The sequence below is a fragment of the Stomoxys calcitrans genome, chromosome 2 (genome assembly GCF_963082655.1).
Source record: "Stomoxys calcitrans chromosome 2, idStoCalc2.1, whole genome shotgun sequence".
Classification (NCBI taxonomy): Eukaryota; Metazoa; Arthropoda; class Insecta; order Diptera; family Muscidae; genus Stomoxys; species Stomoxys calcitrans.
Window position 1 is genome coordinate 122,226,909 of NC_081553.1, and position 27,644 is coordinate 122,254,552.

The following is a 27,644-nucleotide window of genomic DNA, read 5'->3' on the forward strand; positions in this document are numbered from 1 at the left end:
TTTGGAAAAGACCTTGAGGGAAAATGGCCAATGTTGTAAAACTGCAGTAATGTGAGTAAAATTACACTCTAAAACAGGTGTGAAAGGATTAACCCATTAATGTCTGGCGATCGATTTCCTAAAGGTTGGCCCTGGACTTCTAAAACAAGTATGGTCCAGATAGGACCATAGAACTTTAATATAAAAGGGTCATAAATTACCCGATTTTATGGACATTTGGAACAATACGGGTAAATTCTATTAGGCTCCTCAACATGCATACCATTTATGGTTTAGTTCGGAATAAATTTGGATATAGCTTGCTACCATATAGACTAATCATCCGATTTAATATTTTTAGCTCGGAAAAGTCACAAAAAAGCCAAATTTGTTGCAGTGTGTTATATTGGACCATAAATGGGCAACAACACACAACCGCACATGGAAAAGTGTTAGCCAGCTCTTGTGCCTTCGTTCCGTCGATGCATTGTTGCTATTTGCATTGGGCCCCCATCAAAACAAATTCTGTTATTTTCAACTGTGTTAGTGTGCCCATCACTGTTTTGGACACTTTGACACCTTTGACTCATATGGTCTAGTAGAATACATTTTGATACAGAATATCAGGAAAATTTTTTCAGCGGATCTCAACCCTCCCTAATGCTGGCGACATTTGTGAGGTACTTTGCCATGCAAAAACTTCTCGGACTCGGCTGTAAATAGGAGGCACCTTATCATAGAGCTTAAACTTGAATCGGGCAGCACTCATTGATATGTGAGAAGTTTGCCCCCGTTCCTTATATGAATGTTTATGGCCTATAGACTAGCTCCTTGGCATAGGGAGCTTCAATCCTTCGAAAGTTAGCGTGCTTTCGACAGACAGACGGACGGACAGACGGACGGACATGGCTAGATCGACTTAAAATGACATGACGTTCAAGAATATATATACTTTATGGGGTCTCAGAAGGATATTTCGTGGTGTTACAAACAGAATGACGAAATTAGTATGGGTAGAAGGGTATGAAAAGTATATATCAGTTAGTCAATATTTGGATGTATTACAAATGGTACGACAAAATTAGAATATCCTGCACTGCCCCTAAAAATTCTGCGAACGAAAATGTGTCTTTTTTAATTGGATTTTTAATCAATGATGTTTACATGTCAACGTATTTATCAATAATCAATCAATAATTTGTTATTAGGTGATAACAAAACTTTGTTGTTAGAAATCAGAAGCTCGATTTTGATTTTGACCTCAAGGTTTCTTTGGCAAAAATTTCACCGAATTTGTCGTAGATTACGATTCTGATAACTGGCTGAACCTTCAGAACAATATAAAAGTAAAAAGAACGGTAGTTGAGTAAACTATGAAACTGATATCTGAATTTTTGGTAAGTGTCTGGAGAGAGAAGTTAAAAAGCCCCCAAAAAAACATTAAAGGAATTAGGTGAACCCGTGAACTGCCTGTTTTATGCTTTATGTCACTTTGACAAATACGCAAAATAACTGGAACAACGTAATAAAAGAAATGCTCAAAGTCTCTTACGCATCTTTTTAGGGCATATCGAAGCAAATCGTATTAGCTAGTTCTGCAAATTTAAAGTTTTATTTAAATCCGGTGTATAACTACAACAGTAAGGAAAGGCAAAAGTCGGGCGGTGCCGACTTTATAACACACTACACCTACCGTACAATTATAAATTCGGATAATATATAAATATATTTGGATATGAGAGCTGTATCTAAATGTGAACCGAATTTTAAACAGATCGTTTGAAAATTGTTATGCAAATCTGGCGATAAATATGTAGGGGTGCTACATCCAAATTTGATCCGATTTTGATGAAATCTCGCAGATATGTTAAGATCCGTAACAAAACAAACCGTGCCAATTTTTGTGCAGATCGGTTGCAAATTGTGTTTGTTACAGCCTTATAAGTGTAAATCGGGCGATACATATATATAGTGGAGCTATATCCAAATGTGAACCGATTATGGTGAAATTTTGCAGATATGTTAAGATCAGTAGCAAAACAATCCGTGCCAAATTCTGTGCAGATTGATTGAACATTTAAGCTACTATGGCCATTTAAGTAAAAATCGGACGATACATATATCCAAATGTGAACCGATTATGGTGAAATCTCGCAGATATGTTAAGATCAGTAGCAAAATAATACGTGCCAAATTTTGTGCAGATTGATGGAAAATTATAGCTATTACAGCCATTTAAGTGAAAATCGTGTGATATATAAATATGTATATATATATGGATATATATATATATATATATACACTTTGATTACAAGAATACATGGACTCACTGATGGACAGACGTACATGGCTATATCGACTCATATTCCAACGTAGAGGAGACAGTACACCTCCGTGAGGTGTTCCTCTGCTGACCCATCTTTTTAGATCCACAGATCCCAAGCCTGCCGTAACGCACCTTTTAGTAAGTAAGTTATTAATAAACTTTCATCCATGCGGGAAACTTCGGTGTGTAAAAAAATGTTGTGCAATCATTTTTAAGAGTATGGGCTGATAAATGTATTTTGAACGGCTCTTAAGGTGATTAAGGTTTGAGCGATACATCTATTGGGTTGCCCAAAAAGTAATTGCGGATTTTTCATATAGTCGGCGTTGACAAAATTTTTCACAACTTGTGACTCTGTAATTGCATTCTTTTTTCTGTCAGTTATCAGCTGTTACTTTTAGCTTGCTTTAGAAAAAAAGTGTAAAAAGTATATTTGATTAAAGTTCATTCTAAGTTTTATAAAAATGCATTTACTTCCTTTTAAAAAATCCGCAATTACTTTTTGGGCAATCTAATATAAACTATTTCAATCAAAATCCAGGAGTAATGTCATGAATCGTACGAGAATTTACACCTGTACCAAAGTGGTGGCGTAGGGTATGAAGAATGCTCATAAATATTTACAACATATTTAACAACCACTCAAATAAGTTTTCACAAAAAACATGCGTAAACTCTTGTTAATCGATTTAACTCTCTAACTTTTTTATTACTTTACATAGTCAACAATTCATATGCGTTAAATGCGAATAAGAAACTAATCGTAAATCAAAACCTGCTTAAGAAATTATCACAAAAAACTCTCTATTAACAACAACAATACCAACTGACTTATGCAGTGAATTACAATAGATACGCACGATTCCATTTGGTTGCAGATATTTGCGAATATTTGAAGACTACAGAAGTCGTTTCCAATGGCAATCGAAAACCATAACATTTATTATGTTAAAAAAAAATTACAAAATATTCAGCAATACAATAAATGAAAATAATGAAAGCGGATCATTAAAGCTTTAATTAAAAATGTATCAAAATTTTCCAGTTTGTTGCAAAAGGAAAGCACAACATTGTTACAACTATATTTTATTTACAATATACAAGGAAGATGGTTATAATGTTGCACATATTTATTATTCATAATTAGTAATGCAGAGAGACCATATTGTGATCAATTCGTCATGCATTATATATGAATATTGTGGTAATGAAAAATTTGCATTTTTATTGCCACAAAAAGTTCATTGACTAAATAAAATTTGCCGGAACAAACAAACATTTATTAGAGTTGTGATTAGCAATAGGAGCAAATCGTATTTGCGTAATTTTAAAAATTCAAGATAAGATACAACTTATCACTGAATTATACAATAAACTACAATGTGTTATAACCAAATTCAATGAATTGAAATCATTGACGAATTGGCTGAGTAATCATTAACATTTAACGTTGATAGGCATGTGATCCATATTAAACAAACAAACAAAAATTCAAATTCTAAAGTGTTTAAAACGCTAATATGTGCCAAAATAAAAAAACCTTGGGAATAAATTTTCACCATTTGCATTTAGCACATTTATTGTAAAATCGAGTGCTACGGAACAAACCTTGACATTTTAAATTTACATTTTGAATTCCCATATAAATGTATGAACAAGTGTTCTAAATTACCGTAATTTGTTATACCATTCATGCCAATATTACCTGCAATGAAAATGAAGAAAAAGAGTTTATTAGAATCGTACAATTTTTTGGCTATGAAACTAAACAAAATAGGTAAAGTTTTATATCTTGTGCTTAAAATCTAGAGAGGCCTTTTCAAATTTATCGGTAAGGCTTATCTTATCATAGGCGATGTCGACAGACCAGTAGATTCAATGTGTTTGGGTGGGTAACAACAGTATTGGTATTGCAATGCACGTGAAAAACGCTATACTTCATAACTGCAATGTTATCAAGTGCCTTGCATCAGTAACGTGACTCAAATTATAGTACGCACAATCATAGGATGTGGGATATACCAAAAAAATATTTACTTTAACTTTAATTAGCTATCATAAAACATTTGTACCTACAGCCGAACTTAGAATGGATTTACAAGCGCCTTGATCTTCTACACTCCTTCGCTAATCTCTGACACCAAGTTTCGAGATGTCTTTCATCACTTGATCTTTACATCAGAGCTTGATTTAAAAACACTTCATCGCTGGAGTTTCTTTATTCATTGTGACAACATGGCCTAGCCAAAGCAACAGTTGTATTTTGATAGGTTAGGTTAGGTAAAGTTAGGTTGAAGTGGCAGTCTGCTATCAGACTCACTTAGACGTTGGACGAATCATTGTGATACAACAGAAACAGAAAAAGGAAGATGCCTTCTAGTTCCTACCGTTGAACCATGCAGATCTCTTTAAAAAGCCCAATAACTTGCAAATCAGGCAGGTTCTCAAAGAAATGAGAATCTAAAGTGGAACTCCTTCTAACTGCTAGTGCGGGCTACACACACAATACTGATACTACAGAAACAGAAGAAGGAAGATGCCTTCTAGTTCCTACCGTTGAACCATGCAGATCTCTTTAAAAAGCCCAATAACTTCCAAATCAGGCAGGTTCTCAAAGAAATGAGAACCTAAAGTGGAACTCCTTCTAACTGCTAGTGCGGGACACACACACAGAAGGTGTTCTATAGCCTCTTCTTCCTCGATGTCCTCACAGTTACTGCAGAAGACGTTGCTGGCAACCTTCAGTCTGTCAGCATGTTTTCTGATTAGACAGTGACTTGTCACGACGGACACAATGACTAAGACGTCTGTTCTAGCCAATGACAGCAAAGCAGTAGACCTCTTCAAGTCTAGATTAGGCCACATAGGTTTGGAATGCTCACAGCCCCTCTTTGTGGCCATCTATCATTCGTTGTCCTTCGGGCTTGGTCGTGAAAACTTTGCTTACATGTCGCAAGAGGCATACCCGCAGATTCCAGTATCCGTGGAATTTGTAGTTCCTAGTCTCGCAAGCCTATCCCCTTTACAATTCCCTGGGATATATGTGTGGCCACCGTAGCGCATGTCTTAGCATGTCCGCCTATGACGCTGAACGCATGGGTTCGAATCCTGGCGAGATCATCAGAATAAAATTTTCAACGGTGGTTTTCCCCTCCTAATGCTGGCAACATTTGTGAGGTACTCTGCCATGTAAAACTTCTCTCCAAAGAGGTGTCGCACTGCGTCACGCCGTTCGGACTCGGCTATAAAAAGGAGGCCCCTTGTCATTGAGTTTAAAACTTGAATCGGACTACACTCATTGATATGTGAGAAGTTTGCCACTATGGAAAGTCTACATTCAGTGGTGATTATAAACATCCATTGAGACACACATTTACATTATTTACATTTATTTTTTCTTCTAACATCCCTTTCATAATTAAGCAGCAGTTATTTTCAGCAAACAACAGATTTTTCAGCAGTAAGTCTTCTGCTCTGAAATTGAATAAATACTGCTGTAATAGCAGAACTACTGCTACAATGGCAACAAAATTAACAACTAATATTCAGCAGAAAGTGTTTGCTATTTTCAGCAAACTTTTTTCTATGAGTGTATATTTGTGTTACAAACGAAATGACTAAATATATATGACCAAATATATCGGCAGACTTACCGAAATAGTCAAGAGAAAAGGTGGTCATATCAAGCAAACCTAAATAGATTCTGAATTTCAGATGACTTCCACTTTTTAAATTTTTTCACATTTAAGTCAATTAAAATATAATTTCACAGAAGAAAAGAAGTGGTTGTTTGAATTGGTAACATTTCGATTCAGCTGCACTGTAAATGAATTCACGCCAAATCAGTTTAGATTTATTATAAAATTATGAAAAAGCTTCAGCTAAGCAGTTTCAGCATATCACCAAATCAACTTCAGCATATTAAATTGCTTAAAAAAACATATGGAAATAAAAGAGTCATCCGGTATAGTCTTAATATATTTTTTTGTGGAAATATAATGGAAATGATTTACTATACACAATAAATTGCTTATATTCACGGTCAAGATGTTTAAATAGTAAACATATTTAAAACAATAGAAATTATTTCCCACATTGAATGACTTAACAATAAGGAAGAAAATTATAAACAAGTTGTTTTGAATGGTTGTAAAAATATAGTTTTGGCAAAAGAGTTTCAAAAACAATAATCCAGTCTGCTCCTGTTGCCACAATGGCACAGCTGCAAGGCCACTTATAATTTTAAAAATTCAAAATACTCATTTCCTATTTTAAAGTAATTTTAAAGAAAATTGGGTTTGCTTTTCTTGAATGAAATAATAACTTCAAATATGGAACAATAAAAGCAAAAGAAGCCTAAGCTATTGGAAACCCGAAAGCAAATAGTTTGAGGATTCCAAAACAACTTAATGTAGACATAAACCTTTGAGTTGAATTTTAGGAAGAAGTTTCCAGAACCAAAAGATACACTAGTATCTCCAAGAAAATAAATCGTATTCGCACTAATTTTGGGAACATGTCAGAATATCAGTATCTTTTTATAGGTAAACAAAGGATAATGGATAAGAATTGCTATGCTATTGGAGTTATATAAGATTATGGACGGATGAAGGCTGTAGGAGACCATAGTAGAAGTCATTGTGTAACATTGCCGGATCGGATAAGAATTGTGCCCGCTTGAGGCTTAAGAAGTAAAATCGGAAGATCGGATGATGATAGACCGATTCAGACCATATTTGGCACGTATATATGTTGAAGGTCATAGGTTAAAAAATAAAGTTTTTTGTTTTTCTATTTTAATAGAAACGGAAAGCCCCACGGTCTGCAACCGCACAATATCCGATTATATGTCATAGGAGAAGTAGTTATGGAAATTCATCCAAATCAGAAAATACCTAGGGGTTCAAGAAGTTCAATCGGGAAATCAGTTTATATAGGAGCTACCTTAAGTTTTAGACCGATTCAAGCCATATTTGCCACGTATGATGGATGTCATAGAAGTTGTTGTGCAAAATTTCGGCCAAATCGGATAAGAATATATTAAAACATTTAAAGATATGGCCCATTTAAAATCTCAACCGAATAGAAAGAATTTGTGCAAAAGTTGAGCCTAGCTTTACTTTTCGAAAGCTTGCGTGCTTTCGACAAACGGACGGACGGACATGGCTAGATCGGTATCAAATGCGATCAAGAATGTATATATATAGCGTACGATAGAGAAACCTTCTTATTTGAAAAGCTAATAAAAACAAAAAAAAAACTTGTTATTGTTTAAATTCTTTTTTTATTTGAGAATACTATATCCCAATATTTTTTTTCATGCTATTTTGAAAATGACATCGGATAAATTGCAACCCCAATAGCGTATACACCGATTAAGTCGATTTTTGAAATTTGTGTCCACTTTTGTAGAATATTAATCGGCAGCGTAAATGTTATTCTCCAGGTGTGCTATTGATCGATATAAACCAAGGACTTCAAATAACCCCGTAAAAATCCAAGACAATCTAGCCATGTCCGTCTGTCTGTCCGTTGAAATAGAGATATTGAGCTGAAACTTTGCAAAAATACTTTTTTTTTTGTCTATAGGCAGGTTAAGTTCGAAGATGGGCTATATTGGACTATATCTTGATATAGCCCCATAAAATCCACATTTATTATCCGATTTTGCTGAAATTTGAGACAGTGAGTTGTGTTATTCCCTTCGACATCCTTCTTCAACTTGGCCCAGATCGGTTCATATTTGGATATAGCTTCCATATAGACCGATCCGCCGATTTAAGGTCTTAGGCCCATAAAAGCCAAATTTATTATCCGATTTTGCTGAAATTTGGGACAGTGAGTTGCGTTAAGCCCTTCAACATTCTTCTTCAATTTGTCCCCGATTGGTCCAGATTTGGATATAACTGCCAAATAGACCGATCTCTCGAATTAAAGTCTTGGGCTCATACAAGGCTCATTTATTGTTCGATTTTGTCAAAAGTTGGGACAGTGAGCTGTGTTAGGCCCTTCAACATCTTTCTTCAATTTGGCTCAAATCGGTCTAGATTGGGGTATAACTGTCAAATAGACCGATCTCTCAATTTAAGGTTTTGGGCCCATAAAAGACGCATTTATAATTTGATTTCGCTGAAGTTCGACACAGACTTATGTTAGGTTTTTCGACATCCGTGTCGTATATGGTTCAGATCGGTCTATATTTGGATATAGCTGCCATATAGACCGATCTCTTAATTTAAGGTCTTGGGCCCATTAAAGACGCATTTATTGTCTGATTTCGCCGAAATTTGGGACAGTGAGTTGTTTAAGGCCCTTCGTTTTCCCTCTTCAATTCGGCCCAGATCGGTCAAGATTTGGATATAACTGCCATATAGAGCTATCTCACGATTTAAGGTTTTGGGCTCATAAAATACGCGTTTACTGTCCGATTTTGCCAAAAGTTGGGACAATGAGTTGTGTTAGCCTCTTCGACATCTTTCTACAATATGGCTCAGATCGGTTCAGAATTGAATATAGCCGTCATATAGACCGATCTCTCGATTTAAGGTCTTGGACCCATAAAAGACGCATTTATTTTTAGATTTCGCCAAAATTTGGAACAGTGAGTTATGTTAGGCCCTCCGTTGTGCCTCTTCAATTTGGCCCAGATCGGTTCAGATTTGGATATAGCTGTCATATAGACAATTCTCTTGATTTTAAATTTTTGGCTCCATAAATGGGGGTATTTATAATCCAATTCCGCTGAAATTTGACAGTGTGTTATGTTAGGCTTTTCGACAATCGTGTAGTATATGGCTCAGATTTGTCTGTATTTGGATATAGCTACCAAAAAGGCTAATATTTTGTTCTTTTGTTCTTACCTAAGCAAGATACATAGACGGAAAATCTATAGTTCGACAAATATTCTGCATGAAATCCCAAGAAGATAAAATTTTTATAAAATTTAAATTTCTGATTAAAAATGCTAGTAGGTTTTACTTGGAATAAGTCATTTATGCCCTCAACATCTATTTGTTGCAAGTCAAACATATATACTAGTGCCTGTTGCAGCAACATTTGTTATTTGCTGCCACACATTGAAAAACCATGACAAGCTAAAACAAAAGCTGTAAAATCAGTCTTCAGCTGCTACTTTCGTTTGAGGAATGGCATATTTTTTTACCATATTTTTTTTACAACAACAGAGTGCTACGAATATTCCTTAATTTGCAAATAAACGGGAAATTCAGCATATTTTTAACAATAAAATCAGGCAACCATTGCCACACTATCATCATCATCATCATAGCTATTCCCCCTTTTTACTGCATTGCATGCAACGGCACCAGCTACATAGACAGCCAAATGCAGAAGAAAAAAATCCACTTTTTGGGACGTACCATTTGAAAAATGATCGAACAACAACAATACTCAGCTTGGTTTCTGCATCAGCAATTGGAAGACATGAAATCATCGGCATTAAACTTGCACTTGAAATTGTTTTGTTGTAACATTTTTATAGTCGTTGCAACAGAAACTCCAGAGTTTAAAGAAAAACCAAATGTACCAAAAATTTTGTTTCAAGGAAACGATTTTATCGGTTTATTATTTATATCCTATTGATTGTTATACTGACGCAATAGACGGATTTATTTGTCTTTTGTTTAAAATTTTGTAATTTTTTATCCAGTGTTAGTAATATCCAAATTTCGTATGATTAATAACAAGTAATAAGGAGTTAAGTTCGGCCGGGCCGAACTTTGGATATCCACCACCTCGGGTATATATGTAAACCATCTTTCGTCATAATCCTGTGAAAAATGCATAATTTAATTTATGCCCCCATAGCAGCTTTATCGAAATATGTTCCGGTTTGGACCAAATTCGACACGGATATTGAGAGGACTAATAAGTAAAAGTCATTGTTCAATTTTGTAGAACAAAATATTGGTATTTTTGGTTGCCATATCCAAATATAAACCGATCTGAAACATATACGACACGGATGTCGAAAAGCCTGTGTCAAAGTTCAGCGAAATTGGATAATAAATGTGCTTTTTGCGGGGCCAAGACTTTAGATCGAGAGAACGGTCTATATGGTCTGAACCGATCTGGGCCAAATTGAAGAGAGACAACGGAGGGCCTAACACAACACACTGTCCCAAATTTCGGCGAAATCGGACAGTAAATGCGCCTTTTACGGGTCCAAAACCTTAAATCGAGAGATTGGTCTATATGGCAGCTATGTCACAATCTGGACCGATCTGGACCAAATTGCCGAAAGTTGTTGAAGAGCCTAACACAACTCACTGTTCCAATTTTCGACGAAATCGGACAATAAATGCGCCTTTTACGGGTCCAAAGCCTTATATCGAGAGACCGGTCTATATGGCAGTTATATCCAAATCTGGACCGATCTGGGCCGAATTGCAAAAAGATGTCAAGGGGCCTCACACAACTCACTGTCTCAAATTTTGGCAAAATCGGACAATAAATGCCCCTTTTATGGGCCCAAAACCCTAAATCGAGAGATCGGTCTGTATGGCAGCTATATCCAAATCTGGACCGATCCGGACCAAATTGAAGTGAGATGTCGACTGGCCTAACACAACTCAATGTCCCAAATTTTAGCCACAACATATGGGCCTAAGGCCCTAAATCGGCGGATCGGTCTATATAGGGGCTATATCCAGATATAGTCCGATATAGCCCTTCTTCGAATTTAACCTGCTTATGGAGAAAATAGAATCTGTGTCAGCTCAATATCTCTATTTTTAAAGTCTGTAGCATGATTTCAACAGACAGACGGACGGACATGGCTAGATCGTCTTAGATTTTTACGCTGATCAAGAATATATATACTTTATAGGGTCGGAAATGGATATTTCGATGTCTTGCAAACGGAATGACAAAATGAGTATACCCCGCATCTTTCGGTGGTGGGTATAAAAATACATTAAAATTTCCCACGCACATCCCATTCTGGTACAAAAGGAATTTTCTTTCACGGCAGAGAGAATGTGGTCCGATTCAACATGCCGATCGGGACAAAATGGGACTCATATGAACGTTGTTTCATAGTAGAGTACTACGCTGATATTATTGGGTTGCCCAAAAAGTAATTGCGGATTTTTCATAGTCGGCGTTGACAAATTTTTTCACAGCTTGTGACTCTGTAATTGCATTCTTTCTTCTGTCAGTTATCAGGTGTTACTTTTAGCTTGCTTTAGAAAAAAAGTGTAAAAAAGTATATTTGATTAAAGTTCATTCTAAGTTTTATTAAAAATGCATTTACTTTCTTTTAAAAAATCCGCAATTACTTTTTGGGCAACCCAATAATATTAGGAACCAGGTACCTGGGGCCGCTTGACATGCATAAAACGGCCCAAAACATATGGAACTGAAATGAGATAGTATGAGACTCAAATGAACGGGACATATAGGCTGGTAGGGACTATAAATGCTCAATTTGGTACAATGATCATGGTGTCGCCAGTCCCCCAAAAAAACCCTTAACGAACATGTAGGCCGATGAAAATACAAAAAGGACTTCAATAAAAGCTCTTTTGGCGTAGAGTCCTAAACTCTCGAAATTTTGTGTTAAAAAGGAGACGTGGGATATTCGTTTGGCTATTCACGAGTTGAATATGTCACATCGCTGCTGTAGACTTTTCAGGACGCCTGAGTTACATGATGCCTTTCGCTCAGCACGAGACCACGTCAATAAGTTGATTAAGATAGCCAAGAAAGACTACTATTACAAACACTTCACTTCTGCAATAGACTTCAAGAGAACTTGGAACGTTATTCGAGACCTAGGAATTGGGAAAGATACTAATAGATGTTCAACAAACTTGGACATCAATGGGCTTAATGATGCCTTTGTTAATGTCTCACAGATCCCAGTTGATCCCATTTTCTATGGCTTCAATATCTCCCCTCTCTCGATGACGACTCTGGTTTTGGCTTCAGCTGTATTGGTTCCGCCGATGTCATTGAGTGTGTCGCCTGTCGACTGTAAAGTCTAATGCTGTCGGATCTGATGCTATTGATCCTAGATTTGTAAGACTGTTGCTCCCCCTTATTATTCCTCATGTAACCTATGTTTTCATTAGGATTTTGACCACGAGTTATTTTCCATTACCGTGAAAGCATGCCAAGGTCATTCTAATGCCTAAGAATTCCAAAGAATATAGACCAATTGCGATTCTTTGTTACTTGTTAAAGATCTTTGAGAAATTGCTGTATTTGCAAGTAACGTCTATGGTCAACGAGAACTCTTTGTTATATGTGAGACAGTCCGGGTTTCGTCCTAACCACAGCTGCGTAACTGCCTTGGCAGAGGTCACTGAGAGGATCAGGGTCAATTTGGAGAAGGACAAGATAAATTTCCTTGTTCTTCTTGACCATTCTAAGGCATTTGACACTGTGGATCATTGCTTGTTATGTGATAAGATGAGACATCTTTACAATTTTTCTTCTATGTCAGTTTGTCTTATTTTGTCGTACCTGTCACACCGCCCTCAGTCCATCAGTTATAAATCTTCTGTATCGTTGCTTCTGTTTGTTTTAAAAGGTGTTCCTCAGGGATCAATTTTGGGTCCTCTCCTCTTTTCATTGTACAGTAATGACTTGGCGAGTCAATTATCTTATTGTGAGGTACATATGTACGCTGAAGATGTACAGATATATATCGGCAGTTCGAGGGATGAGATTGCTAAAAACATACGTCTGCTTAATCATGATCTGTCAAGAGTCAGCACGTGGGCAAAAGCCAATGGCCTGTGTCTCAACCCTGTAAAGTCCAAGTGTGTTGTTATCAGAAACAGGTTGTCTCGTTTTTCATGTGATGTCGGTATATTCATTAACGACGCTAGATTGGAAATCGTTCCTCATGCAAAGGACTTGGGCGTGGTTATTAATAGCACTCTGACTTGGAGTAATCATATCGACTCTGTCGTTGGTCGGGGATATTCAAAATTGTGTGTTCTCTGGGCCACTCAGTCGGTTAGGTCTGTCTTGGCAAAGACTTATCTTGTTCCTGAAATTCTCTACGGCTGTGAGTTGTTTGCTAATTGCGACTCGGTAAGTAGACGTAAGCTAAACAACTTTTTTAATAGCGTTACTCGTTGCGTATTTGGCTTGAGGCGCCGCGACTCCATCTCTGAATACCCTATATCCCTATATGGCGTCTCCTTACAGCACTTGTGGTACCTGAGGTCGCTTACTTTTCTGCATAAATTGATATACACGCAGGCACCACAATAGCTGTATGGATTCATTGATTTCGCCAGATCTATTAGAGGTAAAAAATCATTCCCAAAATTCATCGGAGGCTTGTTTCTGAATGGCATACGTTCATATTCGCTGTACGTCTCTGGAACTCACTTCCTAACGATCCAATTACTCAGTAACTCGGCAACATTTAAAACCAGACTTTGGAAACATTTTACTGCATTAAGTTGATGAATGTAAGACTCATTTATTTACATATTTTTATTCTTATATATTGGGTTGCCCAAAAAGTAATTGCGGATTTTTTAAAAGAAAGTAAATGCATTTTTAATAAAACTTAGAATGAACATTAATCTAATATACTTTTTTTACACTTTTTTTCTAAAGCAAACTAAAAGTCATAGCTGATAACTGATAACTTTTATCCTTTTTTGCCTAAGAAGAGATGCCGGGAAAAGAACTCGACAAATGCGATCCATGGTGGAGGGTATATATTGTAAGATTCGGCCCGGCCGAACTTAGCACGCTTTTACTTGTTTTACTTCACTTGCCTCTTCATGGTTAACGGAAGTTTGGGATTATGTAAAATGAAAAGTTTTGGCATTTTTATAAGCTTTAAAATTGCATTCCATTTAATACAAAGCCTGCATGTTAAACCAACCGAAATTTAACAAACGAATTGGGTGCGGATGTATGAAAATAACGTGTCGCTTTTCCCGCTTCTGAAAAAGTTAGGTAAAGTTTCCACTTTTTAAGTTTTGTGGCTTATGTGGATAATCGCAATACAAATAAGTGGAGATGGGCGATGGGTAAATACCCAAAAGGTATTTACCCGATAAATTGGGTAAATACACGGGTATTTACCTATTTATACCCAAAAGCTGGGTATTTATAATTTTGCAGATATATTGGGTATAAAAACATTTTTCGAAAATTTGTTGATGATTTCGTAATCTTTGTATATAAACCTGACCTTCTGATCCCATAAAATCAGATTTTAGTTATATATAGCCGCTATACAGATCGATCTCCAGACTTAAAGTCTTGAGGCAATAAATTGGTAATTTTTCATCCGATGAGATTTGACACAGCGAGTTCTGGTAGACCCCTATTCATTTCTGTGAAGTGCGGTTCAGATCGGACTATATTTGGATACAGCTGCCCTTAGACCGACCACCCGATCTCCCGATAGAGGGTAATGAGGCCATAAAAGATCCATTTATTACCCGAATTCGATGAAATTTGGCACTGTGTGTTCTGGTAGACCCCTAACCGTTTTTGTCAAATGTGGTACAGATCGGACCATATTAAGATATAGCTGCCATATATACCGATCTCTCGATATTGTGTAATGAGCCTATAAAAGGAGCATTTTTCATCCTTTTTCAATGAAATTTGGCGCAGAAAGTTCCGGTACCCCTCTAAACCCTTTTGTTGAATATCGTCCAGATCGGACAATATTTGGATATAGCTGGCATATAGACCGATCTCCCGAAATGGAGTATTGAGTCCATAAAACGAGCATTTTTTATCCGCTTTTGATGAAATTTGAAACAGAGCGTTTTGGTACCCCCCTAAATCTTTTGGTTGAATATCGTCCAGATTGGGCCATTTAGGGAATGTGGACCAGATACTCTACACAATATTCAATACACTACTCCATATTGGGAGATCGGTCTATATGGCAGCTATATCCAAATATGGTCCTATCTGGACGATATTCAACAAGCTAGTGTAGAGGTCTATCAAATCGCCCTGTTTCAAATTTCATCAAAATCGGATAAATAATGCTCGTTTTATGGACTCAATGCTCTATTTCGAGAGATCGGTCTATATGGCAGCTATATCCAAATATGGTCTGATCTCGACGATTTTCACAAAAAAAAGGTTTAGAGGGGTACCGGAACTCGTTGTGCCAAATTTCATCGATATCGATCAAAAGGTCAGGAAGAATACAAAATCATCACAAATTGTTTGGAAGATTTTTTCATACCCAAAATATCTGCAAAATTATAAATACCCAAAAAAGGTATTTATTGGGTATTTACCCATAAATACCCAAGCTTTGGGTATTTACCCTGTAGAAACCTATCTCTAAGAATAAGTAAAAGCGTGCTAAGTTCAGCTGGGCCGAATCTTATATAGCCATGGATCGCATTTGTCAGCTTTTTCCCTCGTCTTTCTTTACAGGGAAAAAAAGGTTATGTTAATGAAGCTATATCATGTTATGGACCCATTCGGGGCATACTTGGATTGGTAGACGTCTTTGTGCAAAATTAAGCCCTATATAGGAGCTATATCAGGTTGTGAACCGATTCGGACTATACTTGGCACAGTTGTTGGAAGTCACTACAAAACACCTTATAGAAGATTGTAGGCAAATCGGATTGCTACAGAACTGCGCCCTCTGGAGGCTCAAGAAGCGGCATCTTCAGTGCGCAAGTGTATGTGGTCCTCATCGCGCCGCACAGTGGGTTATTTAGTGTTCAAAATGGCTTAGAAACGAAAAATATTAAAATTAGAAAAAATCGGTTCAGATTTAGATATAACTCCCACGTATATATTTCATCCTATGTGTGCTTTTATGGCTGTGGTAGCCACAATTTTAGTCCAAGCATTACCAAAATTGGTAAGAGATGTACTATTTAATGGCCAAATACGTCGGTAAAATTTCATCGAAATCAGTTCATATTTAGCTATAGCTCCCATATATCCCATACCATGAATCGTTTTACAAGCAAAAAACGCTTGCAAATTATTGAATTGCTTTTATCAAATTAGGTGCTCTGTTAAGAAAGTTCATCGCGCGCTTCTTCCATTCAGCGACGAAGTAATTTTTGGCTCAATGAGTACTTAAAAAAGGAGAATTGTCAATTTTGGAGTGAAGATTAGCCAGAAGCATTGCAAGAGCTACCAAAGCATTCAGAAAATGTCACAGTTTGGTGCGGTTTATAGGCTGGTGGCATCATTGGAACGTACTTCTTCAAAGATGATGCGAATCGTAACGTAACCGTGAATGGTGAGCGCTATCGTGAGATGATATCCAATTTTTTTTTTTTGCCCAAAATACAAGAGCTTGACTTGCATGTGATATGGTTTCAACAAGACGGTGCCACATACCACACAACACGCGTACCAATGGACTTATTGAGAGGCGAGTTCGGTGAACATTTTATTTCACGTACGGGACCGCTCAATTGGCCGCCTAGATCGTGCGATTTAACGCCTTAAGACAATTTTTCTGGGTCTATGTTATAGCTCATGTCTACAGACAAGCCTGTTTCAATCGACGCATTGGAAGACAACATTGAATCATTTATTCGTGAGATTCCGGCCGAAATGTAAATTGGACTAAGCAAATGAACCATTTGAGTCACGATCAATATTTGCATGAAATAATCTTCAAACATTAAATTATATGGACCGTACTATCGATTCAAATAAATATTTTATCAATTTTTCTGAATTTTATGTGTTTTTTTTTTGAAAAACTTTCGTATAGCTCTTAAAAAATCACCCATTAGTATGCTGAGATTCCAATCCTCCGGTATGCATTCTTCTAGTCAGATCGCGCAGACAAGCTGATGCATACACCTCCGGTCTTAAATAGTTCAGTGGGCAAACCATCGGCTCCTGCTGCCTTATTATTTTTCGGCCGGGTTACGGATACGTGGGCCTCGTTCTTATTATGTGATACACATTTCAAAAATACTTAGCTTTTGACTTCCAGCAGTTTGTATTTGGATTTAAATTTTGTTGTTTCCCACCAAGACAATTTCGCACTTATTCGCAATACTTTAATAACCTTACCACTAAACTTTCAACAAGATCAAAGAATAAGAAATTCTTGTAAATCATGTGCTTCTTAAAAAGTTTCTATTCAAATCATTGTTGGTGCGATTTCAAAAGTTAAGTCATAAAATAAATTGGTTTCTTTTTGCCCAATTTCTTTAAAATCCCTTATGTTGCCGCCAAAAACAGTAAGAGCAATGGAAATTTTATTTTCGTCACAGTACACATTGTCACGATTCACGAATTCTAATCCTGCCGCATGAAAGCCCACCTCAAACTCCCACCAAAACAGAAAAAAAACCAAAGAAATTGCAACCATACAACCAAACCTCCTATGTGAGGAGGGGGCAAATGTCGTAGTAACACCGCATACAGCTACAGACTTTGAGCATAGAATTTGGCCATGTTCAAATGACAAAGCCCCAATACCAAAGTTTGCTTTAAAATGGCCAAGCCTTTGTAGCAACTCAACAGCAAAACAAGAAGTTGACATGTAAAGTTGTCCAAAAATGAAACACAAACGACACCGACTAAGGCAATGGAGACAGTGACGACGCCAAACTTCCCCAGTTTTTGGTTTGATCAAAACCGTCTGCAAATGTTGCAGAATCGCTATTTGGTTTTTTGTGTACAGACATAAGGTAGAATGGAGCACAATAAAATCCTTCGAGAGAATTGTGACCAAAACCATAAAAATTAAAATTAAAAATTGCCAACTACCAGCACAATTGTGTACCAGCAAATGCTACAGCCATAGCCATTGTATTGCCTTATTTTGTTGGAATATAATTTGCATTGTAAAGGGAAGTCCATCTCTTTGCCTACCTCCAGTCGACAACATCATTTGGATTGAATTGTGGTAGGATGAGCATTAATGTGGTTAGAGAAAGTGAAACCTTTGGATAAAGGTTTGTGACGTACACTGAAAGAAATTAATACAAAAATGATTTCTAAGATTGATGGTCGTTTTGTCTAGAAACCCAACAATTCGGCGGCGGTTATCCCCTCCTAGTGGAGACCCTTTACCTAAGGTAATCGGAAAGCACTTATTCATATGACAGAAGTATCATGGGAAAATTCGCATTTTTGACTATTACCACAGGAGATCCAAATCAAAAATTACGGAGAAATCCAAATTTTTTTTTTCTTTTTATATTTTCCGGAAATGCTAAGATTGTGGGTATCTAGTGCGTCCAACGATTGACAAAAACAAGTAAAAAGGCGTTAAGTTCGGCCGGGCCTAACTTTCGATACCCACCACCTCGAGTATATATGTAAACCACCTTTCATCAAAATCCGGCGAAAATGCTTGCCTTATGCCCCATAGCAGCTATAGCGAAATGTGTTCCAATTTGGCCCAAATACTAATAAGTAAAAGTCATTATTCAATTGTGTTTAACAATATATTGATCTTCTTAGTTGCTATATCTAAAAATAAACCGATCTGAACCATATACGACTCGAATGTCGAAAAGCCTAACATTAGTCTCTGTGTCAAATTTCAGTGAAATCGGATTATAAATGCGCCCTTTATTTGGCCAAGACTTTAAATCGAGATATCGGTCCATATGGCAGCTATATTCAAATCTGGACGGTTTTGGGCCAAGTTGCAGAAAAATGTCGAAGAGCCTAACACAACTCACTGTACCAAATTTCGGCGAAATCGGATTATAAATGCGTCTTGTATGGGCCCAAAAAAATCGAGAGATCGGTCTATATGGTAGCTATATCCAAATCTGCACCGATCTAGACCAAAATGAAGAAGGATGTGGAAGAGCCTAACACAAATCACTGCCCCAAATTTCAGCAATATCAGACAATAAATGTGGCTTTTATAGGCCTCAGACCCCAAATCGGCGGATCGGTCTATATGGCAGCTATATACAAATATAGACCGATCTGAGCCAAATTGAAGAAGGACATTGAAGGGCCTAACCCAACTTACTGTTCAAAATTTCAGCAAAATCGGATAATAAATGTGGCTTTTATGGGCCTAAGACCCCAAATCGGCGGATCGGTCTATATGGCAGCTATATACAAATATAGACCGATCTGAGCCAAATTGAAGAAGGACATTGAAGGGCCTAACGCAACTCACTGTCCCAAATTTCAGCAAAATCGGATAATAAATGTGGCTTTTATGGGCCTAAGACCCTAAATCAGCGAATCAGTCTATATTGGGGGCTATATGAAGATATAGTCCGATATAACCCATCTTCGAACTTAACCTGCTTATGGACAAAAAAAGAATCTGTGCAAAATTTCAGCTCAATATCTTTATTTTTAAAGACTGTAGAGTGATTTCAACAGACAGACGGACGAACATGGCTAGATCGTATCAGATTTTTACGCTGATCAAGAATTTATATATTCTTTATAGGGTCGGAAATGGATATTTCGATGTGTTGCAAACGGAATGACAAAATGAATATACCCCCATCCTTCGGTGGTGGGTATAAAAAATCGGGGAAATAATATATCTTGGGTGTATAAAACATTGCCCTACTTGCGGGCTATATCTCGATTAACAAAATTTTACTTAAAAAAATTTTACTAAAAAAAAATTTACAAAATTTTACAAAAAATAATCATGGCAAATAATGAAACAATAACTGTTTTTTTGGACAAATATTGTTTTTTAGGTGTACTTTATACACATAAAATTTTTCAGGGATGCAAAGTTGGTTAGATGCCGCAGTGAAATAAATTATGGATGAATTTTGCCGTTTAATTGAGTTTCCTTGCAATTAGAAGCTCCATAATCAAGGACTTCTTTAAATAGCACCGAAGCATAACTTTTGGATTGTGGTCAGATGAGTACTTTATTGATGACAAAAAAGTTTAAAATTTTTAAAAATTAAGCTGAACAAAATGATGCGTGCAGTAAAAACAAAGAAACAGAATTGATTCTTATACTTTGCGCTTATTATACCATTTATCATTGAAAGAGGAACACTAATTTCGTCATTCAGTTTGTAATTTTTTCGAAACATTGATCCAACAAGGTACATATATATATCCTTAGTGGTCTTGATATTCTAATTCGTCCGCCGGGCCAAATCGCTCCATTTTGTTATATAACTGTCATATAAACCGATCATCCGATTTGATTTCTTAGACCTCTAGGGGGCGCAATTGATATTCGGGGCTGAAATTTTCCAGGTGCCGTTTTATTATGACTTCCAACAACTGCGCCAATTATGGTCTAAATCGATCAATACCTTAAATAGCTCCCATAGTAACCGATCTTCCGATTTGACTTCTAGAGCCTATGAGGAGGCAATTCTTATCCGATTTTGAATTTTGAACGTGGCGTTTTGTTATGACCTGCAACAACTGTGCCAAGTATGGTCCAAATCGGCTCATAACTAGAGACGGCAGATTGGTCTATATGGCAGCTATATCCAAATATGTTCCGATCTGGACGATATTTGACAAAAAGGTTTAGAGGGGTATTAGAATTCGCTCTGTTCTGATCTGGATCACATTTGGCAGGAATAGGTAGGGGTCTTCCAGAACACGCTGTGCCAAATTTCATCGAATTCGGATAAAAAGTTTGATCTTTTATGGCCTCAATACCATATATCGGGAGATCGGGCGGTCGGTCTAAGGGCAACTATATTGAAATATAGTCCGATTTGAACCACACTTCACAGAAATGGGTAGAGGTCTACCAAAACTCACTGTGCCAAATTTCATCGAAATCGGATGAAAAATGACCAATTTATTGCCCCAAGACTTTAAGTCTGGAGATCAGAAATCCAATTTTAAGATATCAGAAGTTCTGGTTTATATACAAACAATATGAAATCGTCAAAAATTGTTTGGAAAATATTTTTATGTCCAAGATATCGGCAAAATTATAAATACCCCAATTAATTCCCAAAAAAGGCAAATATTTCTATGTCCTAGATATCTGCAAAATTATAAATACCCCAATTAATTCCAAAAAAAGGTATTGATTGGGTATTTACCCGGTAGAAACCCATCTCTACCCATAACCTATTATATGTGCCATAGTAGCCAAACTACCGAATTGACTTTTTGAGCCTGTAGTGGGCGTAACTCGTGCCCAATTGGGCTGAAATTGTGCGCGTAATGTTTCGTTATGACTTTCAACAACTGTGCCATGTTTGGTTTATATGGCAGATCGGTTTATATGGCAGCTATATCAAAACATGGACCGATAAGGCCCATTTACAATCCCAACCGACCTACACCAATAAGAACTGCGTCTCCTAGTGGCTCAAGAAGTCAAGATTCAAGATCGGTTTATATGGCAGCTATTTCAGGTTACGGACCGATTTGAGCCATACTTGACACAACTGTTGGAAGATGTAAAGAAACGCGTCATGCTAAATTTCAGCCAAATCGGATAAGAATTGCGTCCCCTAGTGGCTTAAGAAGTCAAGACCCCAGATCGGTTTACATGACAGCTATATCAGGTTATGGACCGGCTTGAACCATAGTTGGCATATTTGTTGGAAGTTGTGACGAAACGCGTCATGCAAAATGTCAGCCAAATCTGATAAGAATTGCGCCTTCTAGAGGCTCAAGAAGTCAAGACCCCAGATCGGTTTATATGGCAGCTATATCATGTTATGGACCGATTTGAGCCATACTTGGCACAGCTGTTGAAAGTTGTGACGAAACGCATCATGCAAAATTTCAGCAAAATCGGATACGAATTGCGCCTTCTAGTGGCTCCAGAAGTCAAGATTCAAGATCGGTTTATATGGCAGCTATATCAGGTTATGGACCGATTTAAACCATACTTGGCATAGTTGTTGGAAAATTTTAGCCAAACCGGATAAGAATTGCGCCTTCTAGAGGCTCAAGAAGTCAAGACCCCATATCGGTTTACATGACAGCTATATCAGGCTATGGACCGGCTTGTACCATAGTTGGCATAGTTGTTGGAAGTTGTGACGAAACGCGTCATGCAAAATGTCAGCCAAATCTGATAAGAATTGCGCCATCTAGAGGCTCAAGAAGTCAAGACAACAGATCGATTTATATATTATATCGATCGTGTTATGGATCGATTTAAGCCATACTTGGCACAGCTGTTGGAAGTTGTGACGAAACGCATCAAACGAAATTTCAGCTAAATCAGAATTGCGCCTTCTAGTGGCTCAAGAAGTCAAGATTGGTTAATATGGCAGCTATATCAGGTTATGGACCGATTTAAACCATACTTGGCATAGTTGTTGGAAGTGATACCAAAACACCACGTGCAAAATTTCAGTCAAATCGGAGTAAAATTGCGCCCTCTATTGGCTTAAGAAGTCAAGACTCAAGATCGGTTTATACGGCAGCTATATCAGGTTATGGACCGATTTGAACCATACTTGACATAGTTGTTGGAAATGATACTAAAACACCACGTGCAAAATTTCAGTCGGAGTAAAATTACGCCCCTCAAGAAGTCAAGACCCAAGATCGGTTTATGTGGCAGCTATATCAAAACATGGATCGATATGGCCCATTTACAATCCCAACCGACCTACACTCATAAGAAGTATTTGTGCAAAATTTCAAGCGGCTGGGTTTATTCGTTCGAAAGTAAGCGTGCTTTCGACAGACAGAAGGACGGACGAATGGGCGGACGGACATGGCCAGATCTATATAAAAGGTAATGACGATCAAGATCATACTTTATGGGGTCTGAGACGAATATTTCGAGGAGTTACAAACAGAATGACGAAATTAGTATACCTCCATGCTATGGTGGAGAGTAAAATGGCATAAACAATGTCAGTTTCTTCAAATGTAACCTTGATATTAATTTACACGATTTTACAAACCTAAAAAGCATTAAACGGGATTTTACCTTCCAAGGAAATTACTTAATTGACTTGTCGCACTAAATTGCACCCTATATGGAGAATTCTATTTTGATAGTCAATTGTTCTCTTTATTAACTTTTATTAGAAAATTTACAAAAGCTTCCTTTTTCCCACAACAATTAAAAGATATTTTTGCTGAAAGCAAAAAAGAACCCAATGACACAAAACATTTGAGATGATAACGAGCTAAAATTGATTTTCAATTTAACTCAATTGATAATTAAGGCGCGCGCTCAAGTGACTTCTTTATTAATTCCTAATAAAAATCGGAATTGTGTGAGTGTGTGTGTGTGTGAGTTGTGAAATGCATGATCAGAGCGCTTCCCTGAGAATAATCGATCGTCGTCACTATAAAAGTGAAAAAATGCCATAAAACGGAAGTGCCTTGTCGGCGACAATTTCTTTTTACACTTTTACCCAGGCACTGTGTGTTTCAGAGACGACTAGTTTAGCCCCAGCAACGCATAGAGAAATGCTGTTAATGGACAAATGTTTATGCTTAACACGTTGCGGGTAATAACATTTAATATTTGGAATTTAATTACTTTTATCGAATTTTAAACAAAACTCGCTGCTACTGCACGTGTAATAGATGACACACTTGAAGCTCCTCCACAACCAAAGACATGTTATATACACCCTGCCTACTCCTTGAAGTTATTGAGAGAGCAATGGCGAGTTAGTCAGCTGGTCATACTCATACTTGTCTGATTTCTAGCACTCCCTTTTGGGGTATTACGAAAAGAATTTTCCCTCTACACCACACACTCCTTTGATAGAGACACGGTGACAGTTTGAGGTGATGGTGGACTGTTCACCACATTTTGCTGCCGCCCCTATGCATTTTGCGTCTTATGCTTCCCCCTTCGGCCTGCGCCCTCAAGTACTTGAAGTCAATTTCATTGTCAATGTAGGAATGTGAAATAATAATAAAACCCAACGAAATGGCAAAACACATGATACGGGCCCATATAGCGAGGGACGGGTACGTCGGCAGCTACCTTCTCACATGCTTAGCCATCATTCATTGCCGTCAATTGCTTGGCTTAGATGGATGAAATGGACAGTCAGAGTCAGTCAGCTCCAACCATAAATTGATGTGTGCACACACACGTTCCATCGTTGTATGCCCCGCATTAATTGTATCGCCGCACTATACCTTCTACGTTGTTGTTTTGTTTTGTTTTTTTTTTGTTTGGAATTCTTTACCCTGTGTTCTGAAGGGCAGTTTTTAAATGGGCTTTAACAGTGTTAATATTTAATGGGGGATTTTCCTGCATAATTCGTTATCAGATACGCTTGGCGTTTTTATTACAACACTTGGAGTTAAACTTTGTTTAGAGGGTTACATTGATGTCTCGAAGGTAAGAGTGAGATTTTCAACGTGAAAAGGCTTTAATTAATATAAGTGAATTACCTCCCAAATTAGCTATTAAATGGATCTGAATATATTTTGTGGACAAACAAAAAAAAAAGAGTATATAAAAACATAGGAAGCTATTGGGTTGCCCAAAAAGTAATTGCGGATTTTTCATATAGTCGGCGTTGACAAATTTTTTCACAGCTTGTGACTCTGTAATTGCATTCTTTCTTCTGTCAGTTATCAGCTGGTACTTTTAGCTTGCTTTAGAAAAAAAGTGTAAAAAAGTATATTGTATTAAAATTCATTCTAAGTTCTATTAAAAATGCATTTACTTTCTTTTAAAAAATACGCAATTACTTTTTGGGCAACCCAATAAATAAAACAAATAAAAAGGTGTTAAGTTCGGCCGGGTCGAATTTTGGATACCCACCACCTCGGGTATATATGTAAACCACTTTTCATCAAAATCCGGTGAAATTTGCCGATTTGGACCAAATACTAATAAGTACAGTAGCTATATCTTAAAATAAACCGATCTGTACAATATACGACACGGATGTAGAAAAACCTAACATAAGTCACTATGCATGTTTGGGGTAGGGACCCTAGAAACTATCCATATCGAGCTTCACCCTCTTTAAGACCCAAATTGCCACGATGAGCAAATACGACCTGTTTGGGGGTGGGACGTCCCCTAGACAGTTGGTCTCAAATGTTGATATCAGATTCGTGGTCTACTCTCAAATAGCTTTCACATGTCCGTGACTTGGCCTAGAAAATATATATCAGATTAGTGTTCTTCTCTAAAATACCTCTTATTTGAACCCCATATTGCAATGGTCAGCAAATATGTCCTATTTGGGTGGTGTTATGGGGGTGGGGTGGTCCCATAGACACTTTTCCTGAATATTGATATCAGATCAAAGATCTTTCATTTGAGCCCCATATTGCTATAGTCGTAAATTTATCTTCTTTGGGGGGTGTGTTTGGAGAGGAGCGGCCCCCAAACGCTTGGTCGCACATTTGAATATCAGATTCTTTTCTACTCGCAAATACTTTTTATTTAAGCCCCATATTGCCATATACATATTTTTTTTTTGTAGGTTTTGGGGGTGGGGCGTCCCCCCCCCCCAGATACCTGTCACAAATTTAGATACCACCCATACCCATCCATCTCTGAGATCTGGTGTTTTTCAAAATTAGGGTAAGGGGGAAGGTCCGCCCCCCTTCATGTTTCAACAAATTTAGTACCCTATTTTCACCACGGGATCATTGTCCATCATCTGTGACAATCATTTGTAAAAATCGGTTCAGCCGTTTTGAATCTATATGGAACATACATACATTATATATACGATTAAAAATTGGAGGTCATTGTGGCGCAGAGGTTAGCATGCCCGCCTATGACGCCGAACGTCTGGGTTCAACCCATGCGTGAACATCAGAGAATATTTCAGCGGTGGTTATCCCCTTACTAATTCTGGCTGCATTTGTCATCTTAAAACTTTTCTACCAAGTGGTGTCGCTATACGGCACGCCGTTCGGACTCGGCATAAAATAGGAGACCTCTTATCATTGAGGTTTAATTTTAATCGGACTGGTCTCATTGATATGAGAGAAGTATCCCCTGTTTCTTAGTGAAGTGTTCATGGGAAATTTACTAATAGTATATAAAATTATGGTCCGATTTAAACAAACTCAGTATAGGTTTTGAAGGTTTTTTGAAACAAAACACTACGGCAAACTTTCAGCCAAAACGGATAATAACTGCGCTCTCTTGAAGTTTAAGAAGTAATCTCAGGCGATAGGTTCATATGGGAGCTATATTAGGTTATAAAACGATTTGGACCATATGCAATTAATTATACCCTCCATCATAGGGTGGAGAAAATAATTGAAACCACATGTCATGCAAGTCAAGTTCTTGCATTTTGGGCAAAAAATGTTGGATATCATCTCACGATAGCGCCCATAATTTACAGTTACGTTACGATTCGTGTCATCTTTGAAGAAGTACGGTCCAATGATGCCACTAGCCCATAAACCGCACCAAACTGTAACTTTTTCTGGATGCATTGGTAGCTTTTGGAATGCTTCTGGCTGATCTTCAGTTCAAAATCGACAATTCTGCTTATTACGTACCCATTGAGCCAAAAATGAGCTTCTCATAAACACAATTTTGACGCCTTGAACTTTCTTAATAATATATTCAATAATTTGCAAGCGTTGTCCATTTGTAAGGCGATTCATGGTTAGGTAAGGTTGAAAAGAGGGTGCAGATATCAATACGCCCCATGCCACTATGGACATACACCTAAGCCAGTAATCGGCTTGTTGTGCGCTCTAAAAACCATAAAGTAACCTCTGAAAAAAAATTTTAAGTTTGAAATTCCGTGCTACTTACAAAATCCTTAATTGTTTTCAATGTCACTCCCCTAAGTTGTTTCATGTCTGATATTGTGTCTCCATCCAAGTGCCGGTATCTGTTACGCGAAAGCCGGCAATGACAAAGGAAATGCTCCAACGTCTCATCATCTTCCCCGCAGGCCTCACACATGCTATCACTTGCCGCACCGATTTTATATAACTGAGCTCGTAGTCCTGTGTCCTGTTATGATACCAATAGATATTAATCCGCCCCATGTTACCATGGACATACACCTAAGCCAGTAATCGGCTTGTTGTGCGCTCTAAAAACTATAAAGTAACCTCTAAAAAGAACATTTTAAGTTGGGAATTCCGTGCTACTTACAAAATCATTAATTGTTTTCAATACAACTCCCCTAAATTGGTTCATATCTCATCATCTTCCCCGCAAGCCCTACACATGCCATCACTTGCCACACTGGTTTTACATAAGTGAGCTCGTTCTCGTATGTGTCCCGTTATTATACCAATAGCTATACTGACCTCCTTCTTGCTTCCTTTCAGTAATAGCCTCGTCTTCTCACGATCTGGACCTCCCCATAGGATTTTCACCGTCCTACCGACCGTTTCGCTGTTCCACAATGTTGCATGCGCATTCGTCGCCCACTCCCTTAACTCGGACTGCGTCGACCCAAAAGACTTAGGGTTAACCAAGTTTATTGACGACAGTCCTCTGGCCTTCAGCGCCAAATCG

General features: G+C 37.5%; 1 protein-coding gene and 1 long non-coding RNA gene across 3 annotated transcripts in view; both read right to left on the minus strand.

The window, feature by feature from the left end:
• LOC106082348 (serine-rich adhesin for platelets) overlaps positions 1-27,644 on the minus strand; it is a 530,048-nt gene that overhangs the window by 226,660 nt on the left and 275,744 nt on the right. The gene's annotated exons all lie outside the window — the stretch shown is intronic.
• LOC106082361 (uncharacterized) overlaps positions 3,854-27,644 on the minus strand; it is a 43,275-nt gene continuing 19,484 nt past the window's right edge. The window contains exon 3 of the long non-coding RNA XR_001220489.2: positions 3,854-4,010. This is a non-coding gene — a long non-coding RNA (uncharacterized LOC106082361). The remainder of the gene's footprint in view (positions 4,011-27,644) is intronic.